The following is an 8,277-nucleotide window of genomic DNA, read 5'->3' as shown; positions in this document are numbered from 1 at the left end:
CTTAGCGGCACCCCTGCCCTCACTTATGTCTTTCTTAAATGATTTCAAACATTCGTACATCTATTCAGCACTGGCTGGATTTTTCAGTCCTCCTGACTTTGATATATTTTCTCAAAGAAGATGGAAGAGGGTTAGATAAGGGCTGGAGATGCAGAACATCCATGTCATATACCTGCTGACCCCTTTGTTTTGTTAGGCCCACCATGCCCATTACAATTTCATTACATGGAGTCAATTCATCTTTTTAAAAATCTTGATTAAATCTTCATGCTTGAGCTAACCGGAGGCACTGATCCATCTAGCTGTCTTCTCTGCTCCTACTTTAACCTCTGGGGTTGTGTGCGCAGGGCCATTCTCGGCGCAGTCCAATGAACCCCTTTGACACTAATTGAATTACTGGAAAGAGCACAAAGCCATGTGACCTCTTTATGCTATGGTCATTAGAGAAAATAGGAACTGAGTTTTGATCACACATACATTATTTGTGAAACTTTTCAACTGATGCAAAGAAGCAGAGGACCTGAGGGTGAATCGCTGTGCCAAATTCAACACAAGAAGTCTCTTTTCATCTGAAATGTCCTGATTACAGGACTGCAGTAGAGCAGACACCAGCAGCTTGGATCTGTTATCCATCACCCAGTCTGACTTCAGACCACCGCGGGCCATTCAATCCCAGCATCCTTCTCCTCTTTCCTGCACCATAACCATACATCTCCCCCTCACTTCTTTCTCCACCTGGTCTGAACTAATGAACCCCTGAGGTCAAGGGTGATGGCACTGTTGTCAGTCAGACAATGTCCAGATGATCCCTCTATCATTTCCCCCTTTTCTTTTTGCCCTATAGTGCATCTTGATTAAACTAGGTGGCATTACCTCATCATTGTCATAATACGAATTTCATTCGAGCTCAGGCAGATGTATGACTTCACTCATCTGGCTGCGGTTTTCATCAGAGTTTATACCCAAAGCCCAAAGCCTTTATTTCCTGGAATAATTAATGTCATAACCAGGAGCAGTTTTGGTATTTACTAGATGAACAGGGCCGGTGACAAGACTCCAGGGCAGGGAATGAGAAGACCGGTATGTGCGGATTTGTTGCAAGCCGCAACGCTTCTTTCCTCGGCTAGGCTGCAGTTCTTTTCCCAGCGGAAACCAACCGGACTGTGTCCATCACTTCAGGTGGAAGTGATTCCATTAGCAGCTGCAAGGCTAATGCCTTGTTCTCCCTGCAGACTGGAGGGGTTGTATAAGAGCCCTACATCAGCTCCCGCAGGCCCCGGAGATCCTTTAAACATCAGAATCTGGACCTATCGGAAAACGTCTATAGACTCCAAGGGGAATGGCTTAACAATACACACAAAGACTAGTGAATGCATTTAAGAAATAAAGACCAAATGTATGTACACTTTACAATAAGGTTTCCCTTGTTGACACTAAGAGAGGATCTGCAAGGAGTAATGGCAGAGGATCCCTAAATCCAGGTGTGAAAAACTTGTTGCCTCTTTCCCAAAAAGACTCATGGCTGTATTAGTTCAAAAGGGTGCTTCTACTAAATACTGAGGAAAGGGTCTGAATACTTAGGACCATGTGTTATTTCAGTTTTTCTTTTTTAATAAATCTGCATAAATGTCAACAATTCTGTGTTTTTCTGTCAATATGGGGTGCTGTGTGTACATTAATGAGGAAAAAAAATTAACTTAAATGATTTTAGCAAATGGCTGCAATATAACAAAGAGTGAAAAATTTAAGGGGGTCTGAATACTTTCCGTACCCACTGTATATACATAGTTAATGCATTAACTAATAAAGCAGATCTTATTGTAAAGTGTTATAGAGTATTTAATATTTTAATATAATACAGGCCCACTTTATCAGGTTTGTTTCAGTTTTCAGTTTGTTGCATTTAATCCTATCAGACTGGACAAGTGAAGTCAGTGTCCGCAGAGGAAGAAGAAATATTGTCCACATGGTGTAAATAAATAAATAATGCTCAGACATCAGTTCAGGCGGCTCGCCATCCATGGTGAAGCTGAATCCAAACACAGAAACCTTGCCAAATCCCTGCATAGATCATTTCCACGTCTGTTACAGTATGTGACATTTTCAGAGTAGGTGTTATTCTCTTGTTTTGTCATTAATTTGGTTATTTTTGTATATTCACATTTCCAGACATCCTGGAGGGCATATTAAAATGTTCAAACAGTTTTCTGCTCTCTTTGCTCCTTTTGTTAGAAACATTGCAGGTTTTGACGTTGAGGATTAAGTGAAGAGGGTCAAAATATTTATTCAGTGAAGTCCAATCTGTTCATCAATTTCTTTTTTATTTCTTTATTTTTAAATATTATGGTTTATTAGTTGTCCTATTACCACTAGGTTCCATTATGTTGAGAAATATAAGCATACTAGATGGAGGACACTTTTGTTCAACATCATAGATGCATCATGGGTAATTGTGGTATATAAGGATTTGGAGACCCCCAGGGAAATTTGTTGTTATCATTCCCATCTTCTTAATCGCACCTCTGGCAGAATAAAAAACAAACAAACTCTAATCTCAATTGTAGCTCATTTTGGGATATAATGCTGAAAATTAATCAAAACAAGGCAATATGTGAACCACAACAATTATATAGTGTGTCTACTAATAATTAAAAACATTGCAATTATGTTATTTAAAGGATGATGATAATTATATCTAATCCAGTCTTACTGTTACATTTTAATGATGAACTGAAGCATAATACATCGATTAGCTGCCATAAATTCATGTCATATTTTTTATTTGTTTTTATCTTAGTGTATAGAAGTCCCCAAAATTTCTAATATGCATTACTGTATTAAAACTAGTTTTTACCTCAACATGCTCTGTGTGACTGACATGACGTGCACGGTGACAGTTTCACTTAAACTGAATGGACAATTTGTGTGTTTGCCATTGTCTAAGTGTATTTCATGATGTGTATGTGTGTGTGTCTGAGGGAAAGCTGAAGCAGGGTTTATAAAGTGACAGGCTGGTTTGTTAATAAGCAAGAAAAGGAGTCAGTGGAGTGACGCTGAGCACTGCAGACAGATCCTTCTGAAGCCAGATATTTTCTGAGCAGAAATATCTCTCTGGGCAAGCTTGTGTCATGCATTGTGTGCTCATAATGCAAATGCGGACTGATCCCATTGTTGCTTTGCTTCGCTTCGCAGGCTCACAGACCACTTTGTGAATAGATGAGGATGTTGTTCAGGACAGGTCATGTTAGGCCTCTCTCATTTTTGTATGCAGTAAGTGGAAGAATGGATAGACAGATTAATTAAAAATGTAGCAGGAACATGAATGCCTTTAATTCTTTATGAAGGATATCAAAACATTACTAATCAATGTAGAAAAAATATTTGTCTCCTAAAGCTCTTTCCTTGAACTTATGAAGTTGCTGATTACTGATATCTGAGACTGCAGCTTTACCTCCCATCACTAGACAGTCCTAGGACCGTTTTACATTGTTAATTTTCATCACCTGTGCATGATGAGTCAAATTATAAATGTACTTTTTACACATTAGTGGACCAATGTCTTTCTCACAACTTTTTTTTAAAACATGTGTTCACCAACCTTTAGACTCCTACACTTTGATAGAAAGATTTGTGTTAACACAAGTTGTAACTGGTATATATAAAAACAGTCTAATGAAATGTTCTTCTGTTGGCTTTCAATTTTTATTATTATTTTTATTATTTAATCAAGAAAAAAAACCTCTGCAAATAAAAAAACATATAATTCATTGACTCATTCGCCAGTTCTCGAATAATGACTTTATTTGATGAGAATTCAGCATACTTAAAAGCCAAAAAAAAAAAAACCTTTTTAGCAAGTCTGCTGAATGAAACAATATGATTCAAAGCAAAAGGTCCCAAAATAGCTTTGTAAATGATTAAATACCAGTGCATTGAGTAGATAATGAAGGCCAGGCAACACTATTATACAAGACACAATGATGTGATAAGGATTTACAGTCTGTTATTAATCTTTACGCACCAGAAGAAAGATGATAGGAAGTAGAAAATAGGCACACAACATCCCTATAATCAAGTATAATGGACACAAATTTCTTTATAAAACCTTAACTTTGTCTTGAATTTCCTCTTCAACTGCTTAATATATTAACTAAAAGATGCAAGTTTCATCTATGATAACAATAAAATATTTGTATATTCTATGACACTAACACACAGTCACACAGTCTGACTAACACGGTCAAATTTTGCTGCAGACAAGTAAGGCTACTTATTTCTAATAACTTGAAAATAACAAATATTTAGTTTTATTAGCATTCAAACCAAGTTTTAAATGATAAAACCTTAATTAAACGCATCAAAGGTTGATTGTAATTTGGATAATTTGCAGGTTTATTACTGTCTGTTTTAGACCAAGTCACTTTTGACACCTTGATTAAGGATTTTGTTTCCGTCTCACGGCATTAACTCTCTGCATATAGATCTTAATCCTCCTCTATAGTGTTTGAGCTGATACAGCTGAGCTTTTGTCCTTGTTCTCCCACATTACATAAAGACCACAGGACCACTGAACTGTTTCTCTGTTACAGGACTTGAAAGATCTGCCAGTCAAAATGCTTCAAGCTTCCTGCGTATGACAAGTTCATTGCACGCATCCATCACTTTTGTGGAGATTTCTGACAAACCTACAGCTAGTAAAATTCAAAAGATCCTGCAGGAACAGTCAGGTCCTGCTTGAAATAAAATGAAACTATGATACATGCCATATAAGATCTTGTCTTTACTATCTCTTTTGATCAATGTAATGCATTCTGAATAGAACTATATAATCCTTTAAAACATTTTTTTTGTAGTATTAGTATTATTTTTAGGTTTGTTTCACTTTTGCTTTAATGACAACAGGACGAGCTGAAACGGAAAAAAAAAAAAAACTAAGAAAATAATGAAATCAGATATAAGACTACCATTGTGAGAAATAAATTGGCAATATAAGACATGAAATCACAATTATAGGAAATAAATTACCTTTTTATTTTATATACTATCAGGTGACAACTGGCTTCCTGCTCATTTCAAGGCATAAATAAAATTTACAATCCCAGATTTTTATTGCGGTCTCAGGAGGTCCTAACAATAATGGAAGAAAAGGCACATTGCAATCTTTCCTATTGATCATAATAACGTTGCTCTTATGCCTGCTAGTGTCACAAATCTTGAAGGTCATCAAGCTAGTGCCAGACTCTGTGTGTGTGTGTGTACAGGCTGTGGTCAGAGGCATCAGAAAGCGGATGAGTCAGGTAATGAGAAGGAGAGTGAGGAATGCTGAAACACCTCTCTGAGATCAATGTCATCAGTCTCACACAAAGGCTTGTGCACAGTCTAGCCTGAGGCTTAGGCTAAAAGCCTGGAAAAAACACACATAATGGCTGGCCAAACTTTATCTTGGGGCTGCCTCCCTGTCTTTGTCACCTCACCCGTAGCCCTCAGCACTGCAAAAAACCAAGGCATCGACTCAAAGGAGCTCCGTTTTCTCTGCACATAACCGGTAACTGAGACAGCCCACTGAGCTCTTAAGAAACGGAAATGTGGCATTGTGGAGTTTCTTCTATTCAATTATTGACGCACAGCCCCTGGCCACTGCTGCCATTTACAACGGCAGTCATCTCTTCAAAGCCACGATAGGGCTGGGCAAGATCCTGTTTCTGAGATTGAGGAGTGTGTGAAGGGAGTGGAGCTCTTGCACTATCTCTCTCTATACAAAGTAGTCGCTCCAGGGCTTGGCCCATTCAACTCAGCAACATGATACAAATGTGGAACAGACAAAAAGGAGCAAAAAAATAAAACAGTATGCTATCAAGAGTGCTTGTGTCAGTGTAAAAGGCTTTGGGCTCAGAGTCATAAATTAAACGCAAGGTTAAACTGAAGGCTGATATCTCATTTAGGGGACACAAAGCTATTTCAAAAGCAAAACATCAATCCTGCATAACCCAAATCACACTACTGTTGAAAATGGACACCAAGGCTGCATTTATTTGATTAAAAAAAAACTATTTAAAATAATTGTTTTTTTTTCTTAAAATATTTTACAATGGAATTTATTCAAAGTTGAATTTTCAGCATCATTACTCCAGTCTTCAGTGTCACATGATCCTTCAGAAATCATTCTAATTTTTGATTTGGTGATCAAAAAGCATTTATTATTATTATCAATGGTGACAACAGTTGTGCTGCTTGATATTTTAGTGGAAGCTGTGATACATTTTTTTTCAGGATTCTTTGATGAATTGAAAGTCGAAAAGAGCAGCATTTATTTGAAATATTCTTTTTTGTAAAAAAAAAAAAGCACTTTTGATTAACTTAATGCATCCTTGCTAAATAAAAAACCTCACTGACCCCAAATTTTGAATGATATTCAAACCTCAGAGGGGATTTTTTCACGTTTGAATATAGCAAAAGTGTCTTTAAATGTTGTATTTTTACATTCTAAATATATAAATACATTTAAGTATTATATAGATGTTTACATCACAAGCAATTTATTAAACAAAAGCCAACATTACTCACAACACCACAATGGCAAAGTACAGTAGTACACAAGCTAATGGAAGCTCTTTTATGTCACATAAAAAAATAAAAATAATGCTTTGGTAAATCACAATTATGACAATCATAATTATGACATAAAATGTCTAAATTATGAGACACCAAGTCTTAATTATGCAAAAAGGCAAAATTATGACATAAAGTCTTACAAAGTTTACTTAGCCTTTCATCTAATATATTTACTTAAAAAAATAACATATCTTAATTATGACTTGTTTTGTGGGCTTCCTTTACAAGACACAGCAGAATTACATGCAATGGCAGAGAAAGCAGCAATCGATCAATAAAAACTTATATATTTTTTTACTTTTTGTCACACCAAGCTATCGTTTTGCTTCAGAAGAACTTAAATATAGATTAATATTAATAGTTTATATTACATTCGTTTTCCAACTTTTTTAATACTTTCATGGTGGATCAGTCATGTTTGAAGCTTCAGCCAGCTTAGGCACTTAAAAAAATCTTTATGTGCTAAAGAAAATTAATTATAAAATATTAAAATGAGTAAATGATGACACCATTTTCATTCATTTGAACATTTTTAAGTTTAGCCTTAGGCAAAGTAATATAATACAAAATTATTAAAAATAAATTACTAGAGTGCTGTTTGTGTGTGTTGGCCAAGGGGCAGAAAAGGAGATTGCAGGTTCTTCAGCAAGACTTCTTCCAATGATCGGAATGTTTCAAAGTGATTTAGCCCCAAACCGAGCCCATTCTAACATTAACTGCAACTGACCTCACAGACATACACTCATACAAATCCCTGCACCTACAATGTCAGAAAGGAGAAAATCAAGCTTTTAGTTACAATATGTGACAGCTACCCTGCATTATCCACTGGAGGTTTGCATGGAAGAGATGTGACCTGGGGCATGGTTGTTGCGTGACCCTGTCAGTGTGTATCCCCATGTCCATGCCCACGGCGGTGGTAAGCGCCATTAAGCACTGAACCACACAATCTTCCTGCACCCTCAGGTAAGTTAGCGCACATACACATGGGAACCATCCATACTCTCTCGCTTCATGACAACAGTCATTCAGGCCAGTGGTTTCACAACATCGCACAAGATTACTACAGCAAGCGAAACAGACTTTGCGTGCTTGAAGAGGAGCTGTGTTCCCCGTTTCCCCATGTGACTCCTCAGATGTGGTGCCACTCTAGAGCTCAGTAAAAAGGAGTCCTATGGACCATGGATGAGACTCTATGGAGTTTGCATCTGCGCTGAATCATTAATGCAGCGTCCATCCGTTACACACAGATGACATTAGTTGTGAATTAACTTAATAGCTACAACTGTATATGGAGAATGTTGTCAAATTACACATTCCAAAAACAGTGTACAGTAATGCAAACCTATGCCATTAGACACATTTCATGATTAAATATTCATGCTCTACATTTACATGCCTCCACCAAGATGCATTTTACATGCTTCTGCTCTACATACATTTGAAGAATTGATGTAAACAACAGGGTTATAAACTACAGCGCACAGTGCGGTTCAGATAAGGTAAGACGGATTTCTGGGAACATATACGGACCTGTGAATACATTAGAGTTGTTTAAAAATGTATTTGTATGGATGTGCCTGCTTCAGTGTCTCATGATCGCAGCTGGCACACATGTGACATTACAAACATTTACTTCTTTCATTCTAAATTATATACTGTATA

The sequence above is a fragment of the Sinocyclocheilus grahami genome, unplaced genomic scaffold, assembly GCF_001515645.1.
Source record: "Sinocyclocheilus grahami isolate Dianchi unplaced genomic scaffold, SAMN03320097.WGS_v1.1 scaffold15.1, whole genome shotgun sequence".
Lineage (NCBI taxonomy): Eukaryota > Metazoa > Chordata > Actinopteri > Cypriniformes > Cyprinidae > Sinocyclocheilus > Sinocyclocheilus grahami.
Note: the sequence above shows the minus strand (reverse complement) of the source record.